Source organism: Rutidosis leptorrhynchoides, chromosome 5, assembly GCF_046630445.1.
Source record: "Rutidosis leptorrhynchoides isolate AG116_Rl617_1_P2 chromosome 5, CSIRO_AGI_Rlap_v1, whole genome shotgun sequence".
In the NCBI taxonomy this organism is placed as follows: Eukaryota; Viridiplantae; Streptophyta; class Magnoliopsida; order Asterales; family Asteraceae; genus Rutidosis; species Rutidosis leptorrhynchoides.
In genome coordinates this window covers 441,643,222-441,658,097 of record NC_092337.1, presented here as the reverse complement: position 1 = coordinate 441,658,097, position 14,876 = coordinate 441,643,222, and positions in this window count along the sequence as shown.

The window sequence follows — 14,876 nt, the reverse complement described above, 5'->3', positions numbered from 1 at the left end:
TGACTTGCATGTACTTGTTTTCCTACTTTGCATGCATCACAAAAATGACTTTCATATTTCAATTTAGGCAAGTCTCTAACTATATCCTTGTTACAATTTTGACTAGCTTGAACTAGTCACATTTACATATATGCAGTGGTACATAAAACTAATGGGAGAGCAACTCTTTAGTTGGAACTTCAATGACCATTATTAGTATGTTTAAATGACATTATGTATTATGATAAAAAAAATTATAACACTTGTGTGTTTAATCTAAATTTGGCTTAAAATGTCATTAAGATGTCATTATGTGTGATTAGTAAAAATTAACATCTTTTGGTTCAAAACTCCTTTGAGATCAAAGAGGGCAACTATTATAAGTATGTTTAAAAAGATTTTATAAATTATAGATGCCTCAAAGTGGTCTAACTTAAAGTGGATGATTTTGGTAATAGAGAAAACTGCGGTCGAGCTGCGGTCGACCGTGAGGTTAGCAGTAGATTGATAGTTTTAGAAAAACTTGAATTCGTTGGTATAGGACACACACGGTTGGTTTCACGGTCGACCGTGGGGCCGCCGCGTACCATTTTTACCAAGATGATTTCTTATGCATTGGTCTTTTGCTAGAAATAGTTCAGGCTTATAAACTCATGTCGTCTTACATATGATTAACCACTTATCTCTTTTGTGTCATCATCAAAACAAAGTGATTAACTTTTGAATATTATGATTGGAATCTTAACCAACACATATAAAGACTTGGGTTCTGACTCGGAATCAGAACCGTCTGGTCCTACCTGCAGCTTCTCAGCATCGTCAACTTCTTTCCTTTTCTCATCCTCAATAACATTACAAACCAGCTCTTCATCCCTTGCCGGATTTTCAAACTTAGTAGAAACATCACTATGTTTTTGTTCATTCTCCCTCAACATTGATATAACTGAACTGAGACTGTAATCTACGAGAGAGTATTTCGATTCAAGCATCATAATAGTAGGGTCTCACTACTTTGGTAGCCCGTCTTTAAAACCTCTCATGATGTCTCGATTTGACAATTGAATCCCAACATTCTTTAACTCAGAAAATAAATGACGCTACTTAGTTATTGTATCCTCCAGACTCTCATTTAGAAAGGCGGCAAAATGTTTCCATTCTTCTCTCAAAGCCTTATCCTTATTTCCGTCCATTCTATTATCCATAACAGTGAATAAAACCTTTTAAATGCTCAAACTTTGACAAAAAGCGTGCGAAATACCGATAAAAACGATCAAAAAATTGACTATCAAAGTCAATTGGATGAACGTATCAAGTTTTCCGTGAAAACCTGGCAAAAACTGAATATCTGAAAAATTCGCGAAATTCTGAAAAAAGTCAAAGTTTGACTTTTTGGTCAATGAGTTGACTTTCTGATCAAAATCCGACTTTAAATTTGGATTTAGCGCGAAAAACTGTTAAAAATTGAAATCAGAAAAATCCGCGAAAAACTGAAAATTTTGACTTTTTGGTCAAAAGTTGACTTTTTGGTCAAAGTCAAAGTCAAACAGTCAACTCTGGTCAACCCTGGTTAAAATTCAGTCATACTATGAAAATTTGTACCACAAAAGTCAAACAGCTCAAACTTGGGGGTGGAAACTGCCCAAAACTGAAACAGGGGGTGAAAAGTACAAGTTTGAAACAAGTTTCAAAGGTACCCCCCGACTATTTTGTCTTTTAGTGAAATTCTGGTGTCAGTTACACAATTTACAGAACCAGTCCTTGATGATATTTAAATATTTTCCCTGACAGTCCCAAATGTTTCACAACAGCCCCCTAAACTTAACGAAAACTTTTTACTAGCAGTCCTTTCCGTTAAAAAACTTGACGAAACCCATTCTTCTTCGTTAAAAATGGCTGAAACTTTTCCAACTTTTGAATCCGTACGGTTACGCAATACGGTTGTTTGAATCCGTACGTCTACGTCCTAAATCCGTACGGTTTGATTGTGCAACCGCACGGTTACGTTCTTGAGGGGTTTTGGTGATTCCGGTGGTGGTTCGCGGTGGTTCGCGGTGGTGCTACAGCGGAGGTGACTCAAAAACACGAATTAGGCTCTAAAAAATTGCAGATTGAAACATTTTGACATTCCAAACATAACTATAATTTTCGTTTTTCCAAAAACACAATAAATCAAGCGAACCCGATCGAATTAAAAAACGATTTTTCAAGAACAAAAATCACGATTTTGCAACGACTAGGACACCAAATCAGATCTGTAAATTGGCGTGAGTTTGTTAGACACTAAGGAACGTTTTTCAACAATTAATTTTACCTCTTAACACATAAAAACGATTTTTACAATTTTAGGGCAAAAACGTGATGAACACAAAAAATCAATTTATAACAACTCAATAACGAATTCGCTGTAATAACGATCGATCCTACAACTCAAAGCTCTGATACCACTTTGTTGGAGCTAATCGGATCTTCGGATTGATGTTTGAGCGAATTCGTGAACTTTCGGGAGTCGATTTAGTCAAAGCAATCAAAGAACGATTGATTAGATCGATGCCTAGGTCGTTAATTCGACTTGGTGGGTTTTGGATATGTTTTTGTAGAGAGAAAACGTCTGGTAGGGTTGTGTAGATGATGAAGTGATCAACCCTAAAAGTGAAGCTATGCTCGTCTATTTATAGTGTTTGGGCCTTCCGTCAGTCAACAGGCCCGTCTGTCGTCTGATTGGCCCGTCTACCTTTAATATGGCTTCGGTTGATATAACTAGGAACTTATTATGCATCAACATACATGTTGCGTTTGACGACTATTTCAAGTGATTTCTTAGGTGATAGCGTGGAATAGTAAGGTTGATTTTGTTGGAAAATCGTATGTACTTTTACCAAAACAGATTAACGCAGCGGATAGTTAAAATAATAATCTTTTATTATTTTATGAACAAAATTTAACAATATTAAATTTTCACTTATTTAATGAAACATGCACATGATTAATCTTTCCCAATGATCCAGTTACACCATAATAATTGTCATGAATATAAAACAAAAGAGGAGTTAACGATATACCTTTCTTGGAGAATTGATGAGACGAAGAGAAACTTACGATCAAAAGTATGACCGTCTCTTTGGATAGTCCACACTACACTTCAAACGACCGTCAATGGATGCTAGTCCAAACCCAAGTAATATTAATCAACCTTTGGTTAATATTATGAAATCAAAATATGTAATATGTGTTTTAGTTTTCTGAAAGAATACGATATGAATTAATTTGGTGCAATATATAAAGATATTTTTTTTCAAAACACCCGTGAACCTTTTTGAAAAATCCGTGAATCTAAATTAGAACGAATATATATCATAAATTCGTATTTCTCAAATACTTCAGGGGTATGTTATGTAACTTATAATTAATAATTTCTATCATGTCGCTTTCATGTGAATAGTAAATTAATTAATTTCGATTCATTTACTATTCATATGAATAGTAAATGAATTAATTTCGATTTACTATTTTGTTACTTGAGTAATATATATACATCATATATATATATATATATATATATATATATATATATATATATATATATATATATATATATATATATATATATTTTTTTTTTTTTTATTTGACGTCTCGGTGTATATGTGTGTGACCCCGAAGGCTCAAATGAAGTTGGCCATATAGTTATATGTTGTACCTTGCACATTAATCCTACAGACTCCCACTTGTGCATGGCATAACACTAAGTAACTATACAAACAATGGTAAGCGTCTAGCAACACGTCATTGTCCCCAAATTCATGTGAGGGTAGTTTCTCGAAACTGTTTATGGTAAGTTTTAAATGTCATTCGTCCTTTTGTTTCAGATACTTTGGTTAAACTTGAGATATGGATCATTGGTCATTCTCATTTGTTTAACAATTTTGTTTCTTGATCTTAGAACTGAATTAGATCACCAAATTAATTAAGTATCATCTTAATTACATTTGGGTGCGGCCACATAAATATCTTATTCATTCATCGAGGAGCTCAAAAAGTATCTAACTCCAAACATTTTAGAGGAACAAATCCTATATTGCATACACGTGTCTATCACGAGCTTTACATTATACCCAATAATGGCCTTTATAACAGCCTTATTCAGGACATCGTTTAACCATATCAAAATACAATGCTACACTCATCAAGACGGGCGTGCATCTCAAGTCTAAGGACACAACAACATAATCACTAAAAGATTTACTACTGACTACGATCCATGTAGTGACATCTCATGGTTGGGTCATTCCAATATTCATCATCAATGAATACATATGAATTTTGGTCTCAACAAGTTAACTATTCATCATCAATGAATATAACCAAAATTTCACATTAATCTTAATTCATGTTATTCCCATAACATGACCGATTATGGAGATTTAGAATAATCAACAATTATTCATGGATTAAACATGCTAATATAGAACACAGTGATATAAATGAAAACGATCATATCAAGTATATCAATTTATTAATATAAAACTGCTTAATGTTCCAAAAATATCCAAATATTAAATTACAAATGAAAAAGATCAGCAGCATAACGAAATCCAATACTACTAGCATGATCATCATGCTTGTTGTGCATCATGGGCTTCATGAACGGGTCAGCCACATTATCATTTCTATGAACCTTTAAGAATACTAATATCATTCCTCTTAATGACTTAATGAATGTAGTCAAAACTTTTGAAGAATGTGCCAGATACTTTTATGTACATGTGATTCTTTCTAAAGTATATTAACACTAGAAATATCACAGTACATATTATAGAAGATTAAATGTTGTGTACTACTCTGAGTATAACAACAAACTTCCTTATCCAGACAGCTTTCTGAGCAGCTTCTCAGTCAACAATGTATTCTGCTTTTGTTGTATATTGTTCAATAGTGCTCTGCCTAGAGCTCTTTCAATCAACTATCTTGCCCATCATGACAAAGAAACAACGTGACTGGATTGAGAATCATCTTGATCAGTTTGGAAACTAGAATCAGTATAAAACTTAATACTTAACTCTTCTTCTAAGCCACCGTAAACCAAGAACATATCATTAGTACTCTACAAATACTAAAGAATATTCTTAACAACAATCCAATGTACTTCACCTGGATTATGTTGACAATGATTCGTCAAACTTAAAACTAATGAAACATAGAGTATAGTACATATCATGGCATACATAATGGATCATATAGCCGAAGTATATGTGATACATTTCATTTGTCTCATCTCATCTGCTGTGATAGGACTTTTAAGACTTTCTCACGGTTATGCCCTTTTGCATTGGCAAAGCTCCATGCTTGGAGTTTTGCATGCCGAATCTCTGCAAGATAATGTATGTACTTTGATTTAAACCAATAAGCCAATTGGATCTATTGTATAGATCCTCATTCCAATAATATAAGTAGCTTCATCAAGATTCTTTATGGAAATACATTTTCCAAGCTAAGACTTGATATCTTGCAAGTTGGAATGTTATTTCTAATAAGTAATATGTCATCAACATATAAGATCAAGAAGACTACTTTGCTCCCACTAGCTCTAATGTAAACTCAGGGCTTATCTTGGTTTTGAGAAAAATTAAACACTTTGATTTTCTCATTAAACTTAAGATTCTAGCTCCTGGATGCTTGCTTTAATCCATAAATGGATTTTAGAAGCTTGCATACTTTATTAGGATGCTTAGGATTCATAACCCTTCCGGCTGAACTATATATACGTCCTCGCTTAGGTCGCCATTTAGGAAAGCGGTTTTAACATCCATTAGCCATATTTTATTATAATGAAAAGTAAACATGGCAATAAGTATCCTAATTGTTTTAAGGCTCACAACTGGTGAAAAACTTTCATCATAACCTTTTGTCACCAATCGAGCTTTAAAAGTGTTTACATCACCATCCATATCAGTCTTCCTTTGAAGACCCATTTTTACCTCATTGTCTTACAACTGGGTAGAAGATTAATCAAGTCTCATACTTGATTATCCTTCATGGACTGCATATCTGTATTCATAGAATCTAGTCATTTTCAGATTCAGGATCTGATATGGCCTCACCAGCTAGAGGGTTCATCATAATCCCTTAGTTGAGGTTTATCTGAATTAATCAGATAATTAAACCACATAATCCGATGAGTTCTACTAGATCTATAAAGTGCAGGTGTAACACGTTCTGGCTCACCAAAAGTGCGTTCAGTTTCAACGTGTGGATTGCTAGTGCTTACTGAAGGTATGTTACTTTAAAGTACTTGAATTTCTTCAAGATCTACTTTACTCCCACTGACTTCTTGTAAGAGAAGATCTCTTTCCAGGAATTCAGCAGACCGAGCAGAAAACACGTTGTCTTCAGCTTGGTAGTAAAAGTAGTAACCCATTGTTTCCTTTATGTATCGTACAAATTAACATTAGATAGTTCTGGGTTCTAATTTGTTTGAAGTGTCATGCTTCACATACGCTTTACAACCCCAGACTTTCAGATAAGACAACTTGAGACTCTTCCCATGCCATAACTCATATGGTGTCTTTTCTACCTTTATAGTTAGAATCACATTGAGTATGCCTGCAGCAGACTCTCATGCATATCCCTAAAAGACGGTAGTAGAGAAATCAGACTCATCATAAATCAAACTATATAAAGTAAAGTTCGATTCCTCTTACTCAGACACACCTTCGTGTTGTGGTGTGTAAGGTAGAGTGAACTATGAGACAATCCCATAATTCTTTAGGTGGTCCAAAAAACTCTTGACTCATAAACTTACTTACTCCATCGGAGCGAAGTGCTTTAATGGTCTTTCCAAGCTGATTATCTACTTCATTTTGGAATACTTTTGAATTTTAAAATAGATTTATGTTTATGTTTCAGCAAGTGAACATAATCATAGCTACTGTACTCATCAGTAAATGTAATGAAGTAAAATTAACTAAATCTATACATTGTTCTTAAAGGGCTACATACAACAGTATGTATTAGTCCTAAAAGATCTTTAGCTCTTTTACCTAAATCAGAGAAAGAAGCATTTGTCATCTTTTCACATAAACATGACTCGCATACATCAAATGACTCAGAGTCAATTGATTCCAAAAGTCCATTAGATTGGAGTTTTGAAATGCATTGTTTGTTTATATGACCAATATGACAATGTCATAGATAGGTCTTATTTAAGTCTTGCTTGAAGACTTTGGCGATGTAGGTATACACAGAATTTTCATTTGAAATTACACTATGCATATCAATTTCAAAAATACCATCATGTGGATAGGTATTAAGATAAATATATTATCCTTAGAAACTGAAATACCTAAGTGTGTAAATGCTTCAATACTAACATCTTTCAAATTATGTCGCTCGCAGTATTGAGAGCATAATGCTATTGTTCCAACAAAACAATAAGACCACTTAGAGAAGTAAGTTCAGAGGTACCAATAGCTTTAACAAAAGCTTGATCCCCCTTGCCTACTTACAAATTCAGTGTGTCTTTCTTCAGTCTATTACTTCTTCTCATTCCCTTCATATTGTTACAGGTGTGAAGGCCACAACCAGTTAACAAAGATCTAGGAATCACTAGAAGAAGTGTATAACTATATATGGAATATACCTGATTTGCTAGTCTCACCAGCGTTTCCTTTTCTCAGCTCAGATTGGAAGATAGGACAACTTCCTTCTCCAATTGCCAACCTTTCCACAATGGAAACATTCAGCGTCTTTTGTTAGGCTTTCCTTCTTGGAAGGTGGAATATCTTTCCTAGCAAATGATTTGTCATTTTCCTTCCACAAAGTATTCGGCTTATTCTTTTTCACCCTTCAATCCTATTTCTTCATGATCATTGAACAACATTCGATAATCATTTTGCTGAGCAGCAGCAACTGCCATAACAGGAAGAAAGGATGTGGGTTCTAAACTTTATTCAACTTCCAATTATTCTTGAGAACAATTCTCAGGTTGTAGTGCCAGTCTAGGAAGTTTGAACACTGAGTTTATCCTTCTCCAACAAAGAAGGAAGTGTGTTTTGGTTTACGTTTTGATTATTTGACATCTACAACAGATATAAGATTCAATTTAGTATTTTCGATATTGAGCTTTAATAAATTAACTACCCAAGTTTTTATAATATTTTAAAAAAACAATTAATTTACGAAAGCCTAAGATCCACATAGAGGTTCCATAGCCACATCTGTTGATCAGCTAGCAGTTATGGAGTCTATTGGTAGGTAGCGGGTACCAATTGCATTACAAGTACAACTCTTAGATCTTTATGGGACCTAGAGATATTTGTAGTCCAACAAACCACTATTATCTAATGGCATGTTTGTCCCATCATTGCCTCGAACTCAGGTCTCACCGTGAATACGATTAAGTCGTCCAATTTGGAAACAGTGGAAATTCACGCTAGTCTCACTAGATCGAAAAATCCACCTCGTGACTATAATTCAGCCTAGACTCACTAGATCAGAAAAATAACGAGGAGTGTTTGCAAGCTCATTGGATGACATGACTTAAATTTGACGGGTATTTTGGAAAAAGTTTGTGTCAACGAATAATGCATGCACACAAGATTCGCTACACTATTAGTTAAAAAACATTTTAACCAATTTATATGTCGATTATGTTTGTGATCTAATTTGTTATTTAATTTATAGGATATAAAAATAACAAATAAACAAACGTGTATCGTTTTAAAACAGTTTTAAAAGATGTCGTCCATATATATTATTTGACTTTCAAAATCATTTAACATTAAACTCGTTAGAGCTTTATTTAATGTTTTCATCAAAAACATATATAACTTGAGTCTCAAAATTATTTAACTTTAAACTCGTTAGAGTTTAACCTTTTAAAATCATCAATTTTAATATTTGAAACTCGTTACCGGTTTTATTTAATGTTTTCATCAAAAACATTTAGCATATATATTCTAATCAACAATTATATATAAATGCAAAATTAAAACACAACCATGCATCACACACACATAGCCTAGCCCAAAAATCCTATGCTTGATCCCATGAGCCGACATGTGATCAAGAGGTCAAACTAAGGGTAATATCGTAGCTCCCACTTAATTCAAGAATCAAGTGAAAACTTGACAAACGCCATCGTTATCAATTTGACCTGTTCGCCATCTTCTAAGTCAAAAGCATGTTGTATTTTATCTTCAATCTTCATCTTGTTACATTTATTTAAAATTGAAAAATACAACTAATCTAATACTTTTACAATTTAGAATAAACTTAAATACAATACTATGAAAATGAAAAATAAATATAATACAACTTTGACTTCAAAATGGCCTTTCTAATAAATAATCAACATGACATAATATTGCCGTAATCAACAATCACAACAATCATACATAGGTCGGGGCATTATAGGCTATGTGTGCAATCACAATTTTAATAACTACATTATTAAAACTAAAATATGGCTTGTCCATGGTTACAATGCATGTGTATAGCCATGGAATAAAACAATCAACAATTATAATAAATATTCAAGCCATAACAATTAAATCTACAATTTAAAATAGTGATATTCTTTCAATCATATTTGTGCGTCATGAGGTTAAGTCTAGATCAATCGAGTTGGCTTTAAAAACCAAAAAGGTTTCGACTTTCACCAATATACCACAAAGCTAAATCTAAAGAATAGTCACACGACAATTAAGATGGTGTAAAAGCGGCTCGGATACCACTGTTGGAAAATCGTATGTACTTTTACCAAAACAGATTAACGCAGCGGATAGTTAAAATAATAAGCTTTTATTATTTTATGAACAAAATTTAACAAGATTAAATTTTCACTTATTTAATGAAACATTCACACGGTTAATCTTTCCCAATGATCCAGTTACACCATAATAATTGTCATGAATATAAAACAAAAGAGGAGTTAACGATATACCTTTCTTGGAGAATTGATGAGACGGAGAGAAACTTACGATCAAAAGTATGACCGTCTCTTTGGATGATCCACACTACACTTTAAACGACCGTCAATGGATGCTAGTCCAAACCCAAGTAATATTAATCAACCTTTGGTTAATATTATGAAATCAAAATATGTAATATGTGTTTTAGTTTTCTGAAAGAATACGATATGAATTAATTTGGTGCAATATATAAAGATATTTTTTTTCAAAACACCCGTGAACCTTTTTGAAAAATCCGTGAATCCAAATTATAACGAATATATATCATAAAGTCGTATTTTTCAAATACTTCAGGGGTATGTTATGTAACTTATAATTAATAATTTCTATCATGTCGCTTTCATGTGAATAATAAATTAATTAATTTCGATTCATTTACTATTCATATGAATAGCAAATAAATTAATTTCGATTTACTATTTTGTTATTTGAGTAATATATATACATCATATATATATATATATATATATATATATATATATATATATATATATATATATATATATATATATATATATATATATATATATATATATATATATATATATATATATATATATATATATTTTATTTGACGTCTCGGTGTATATGTGTGTGACCTCGAAGGCTCAAATGAAGTTGGCTATATAGTTATATGTTGTACCTTGCACATTAATCCTACAGATTTTTGATATCGGGCTATATATTCTTTGTTATAGTCAGGAGAATTTGTGGTGTTGGATGTTAATTTTGTGAGTTCTTTGGACCGTTTAAGTGTTCAACTGCTATGTAGTCGGACGATTCACGGTTCGGTTTGCCTTATCCCTTATGTTTCGAGTGATTTTTAGGTCCATGGGAGTTTTAATCGGCTTCCCCTTCAATTAGTTATGTGGTCACTTCTTTTGATTTTTATTGATCCGTATACAATAATGATTAAGATTTTTGTGGCAACAATGATTTTAGTTATTGTTGTATTTTGTTTGTGTATTATTTTCAGTGTTGCATGTTTACGATCGATTCAATTGTTGTTTGTATATATGTCAAGTAAAATATTGAATCTTTTTATGTTAACTATTTAGAGTACATCAATTATAATTTATACTAGCTTTAGGGTAGATCGCGCGTTGCTGCGGTCGTTTTAGGCGTGTTCTCGAGTTTTGCTTGTGTGATTGTGATGGAATAGATGTTCATACGATCCGATAATTTTATATACAAATAGATGTATTGCTTTAATTTAATTTATGTTTTTAAGAAAAAAAAATATTCACAAGAAATCCGTCTACACAAGTCTAAAGTTAGACCAACTATGAAATATCAAGTATTGCACATGCATAAATACATGTATACGTGGTTGTTGTAATGAATATATACAGAGTATTTATCTATTGGATCGAGGTGGTGGAGGTGCATAGTTGTTAGCGGTGATTGGATTGTGAAGGAGAATTAACGAAAATCAAGAATCAAGGCCGGCAAATGGGACTGAGAGCATCAGAGAATGCACCCCTTTAAACCCCACATTTGACACACAATCTAGCTATTGAGCCACTCCCATCTCTATACGCGGAGTATCATCTACTTAATCATCACTAATTCCCAAGACCAAAGACCACTCCATCATTCTTTTAACTAATTATTTCGGATGAAGATATTTTTTACCTTCAAAAATGATAAATTCATCATAATTGTGCACAATATAAATATAAATTATGTACTTATACTCTAGTACACGATCTACATTTATGACAGATTTATTAATTTTGAAGAAGAAAATATCATTGTCAATTTCATCAATCTTTTTCAAATTATCATGCAAAATGTGCATCATCTCAAGCAAATCCCCTACCGGAATGATACTTATTGCTGTCACTCACCATTCACTGAAATCTCTTCTAACGACTTCGCTTATTTGACGTTTTTTCATTCGATTTCAATTTTTTAGATTTTCTTTATTTTAACTCTTGGAAACATCTAATAATAAATATCAACAGTTTTTAAATGGACATATGATTAATTTATTTATTATTCATTTATTTTACTATACATACAACTCTTAAATACCTAAATCATACCACACCAAACTCTCTCTTCTTTCAATCATTTTGTATAATTCATCTTCAACTTTTTACATATAATTTCATACGTTATAAAAATTATAAAATTTTCGAACGACGAATGTGCGATTACAGCAGTGCACTAGTTTAAGCATAATGTAATAACATTTTAATTCCTGTCGCAGATGATAAAGACGAATGTTCTAATGTACACGCCGTTACTGCATATCTCATCTGGTGTTGTAATATTTTTTTAGTAAGAACTCTTGATTCATGAATGTGTTGTAGTCTTGATGTAATTTGTTGGTTTGGTCTCTACTAGCTACTAGCTAGGGGGCCTTTTTATCTTTATTAATTTTTACTTGTTAAATAAAAAGATTATGAAGCCGAAAGTTTTAGTGTAGCACAATCACATTGTTAATTTTTAAGAATAGCAAGCGTTGGATTGACATGTGGTTATCTACTTTGAAAAAAATCGTAATTGTCATGATTTAAAAGACAAAAGTTGGATTGCTCCTATAGCTTTAAATCATGTGCAAATTATATCTTTGGATGGATTGCTAGGAGGATAAAGGGTGTGAAATTGGATTGGAACGTGTGGATTTTTTTACCCAAATTCATACCTCCAGTAATGGGGCAGTAGGTTTTCCAGTTGCTTACTCTGGATGTGCTAATCCTGGCTCATAGTGACCCCTTCGTTGCTATATCTCTCGGGCCAATTCTTCTCATCTAACTTTCGTGTATTTGTAATACTGGATATTCCCATACCCCCTAGCAAATAACTAGGAAAGGTTAAAGATTACAAACACATAACCACTGGCTTAAAAGCCAGAAAAAACTCCAAACAAAAGCTTTGAAAGCCACAAGATCGAACTAACATTACATGAACTTCTATTACATATCTAACGAAATGTCGTAATACAAATCGAATCAAATAGCACATTCTTCTCAATGAGTCGGAATAAAAAGCTGTAGCATTATAAAACCTCCATATATGCTATAAAGTAGCCAATATATAACTTGTTTTTGTATCCTTGCTTTCTTGCCATGCATCAAACCAAGCGCACCACTCCATCCAATTATTAAAGAAATACAAGTGTACATCTACCCGTCTTCGTACTGCGATCCAAAGCTCTAGCACAGTTGAGCAATCGAACAAGACATGGTTAATCGATTCCGTGTGAAAACCGCATAAAGCACAACTCAAATCTTCTATATCCATGGCCTTTACCGACAGATTGAGGCGAGTAGGTAACCGATTTGACATCACTCTCAAAGCAAAGAAATTAACCTTACGTGGGATGAGCTTGCACCATCGAGTTTTGATGCGGCATTATAAAGATAAACATTGTCAATAAAGGCTCTCTTATGATTAACCTGGAAAAAATCCATCATCACAAATATTCCACTCCCACGAACTGCTCCAGTTAGATCCGCAGCTAAAGTCGATAACATGCTTAAGTTCCTTCCACCAAGATCACAAACCCATTCCCATTTTCATTCACCATTTACAAATCGGCCGACTATCAAACAATCTTTATTTGTTTCCAGGTGATACAGCCTATTATATTTCACCTTGAAAGAACCATCTACTTTTCAATAGTCCACCCAAAATCGAGAGTTACGACCATTGTCAATATTGACGTGGAATGATACCATCATTTTTTAGTTTCACCACACACTAGATCCGCGTAACATACTACCATCCAAACTCACATTCTCACCATATATTGCGCGTATATCCTCGGTGTAACAACGACCATATATATATATATATATATATATATATATATATATATATATATATATATATATATGAAAGATCAGATGAACCGTAACACCCACCTGACTAGCAGTACCTAAACCTGCAAGGGAAGTAAATGCGGAGGGTTAGCGCACCTCTAAGTGAATGGATATTATCTAATAGAAATAGCTTAAGCATCACACAAGCTATACACTACACATCATATACATGCTAACCATGAACTAGCATACAAGTAAAGGTAATACGAGGATCGGCGACTTGTACGAGCACACGACTCCTAGTTGATCAGGCTAGAGTCTACCGATAGTCCTTGCTACTCGATTCACAGTATAGTTATCCGGACGCAGGGGATACGTCATTCAAAACTATACTCCATAACCGGTAGCACTTGGACCCAATCTCCTCGGGCCTGGTTGACCCCATACGGACTCTAACCTCCTCGGGCCTGGTTACAGTCCCCAGCCTCCTCTGTCGTGACTAGTGCCTAACACAGTGCGCACATAATAACACATAACAACAATAAGCATGCAATCAAACAACTAACATGGCAATATCACTGAATCAAAGCATTGTAAAAGAGTTAATCACAGTAGCATATCATGCTACTTAAACTCTATCCGGAGATTGACCCACTCACCAATTACCAGCAATAGCTCAGTTATCTAACTCTGAGCTTCTTCCTTGTTCTTATCTCCTAAGAACAATATAAACCAAGTCAGTAAGTGTTCTAATCAAAATTAGACACACGGACAGCAGAACAGCTAAAACACAACACTTAGTAAAATTTCACTACCAAAATTCATCGGCCGACTGTCCAAGACACTCGACCGATCGTCGCCACACCATCGGGCGAGGCTCTCACCCACCGGGCGAACGTCTAAATAAAATTCACTATCTGAAGGACTCCCACCATCGGTCGATGGTCAATGACCATCAGCCGGTTGTCAATCACCATCGGTCAAAGGTAGTTCATCAGTTGTAGCAGCAATGTGATGACCCGGGAATTTTCGATCAAATTTAAACTTAATCTTCATATGATTTCGACACGATAAGCAAAGTCTGTAAGGTTGAGTCTCAAAAAGTTTGAACTGTTTTAATATATCCATTTACCCTGTGACTATTTACGACGATTCACGA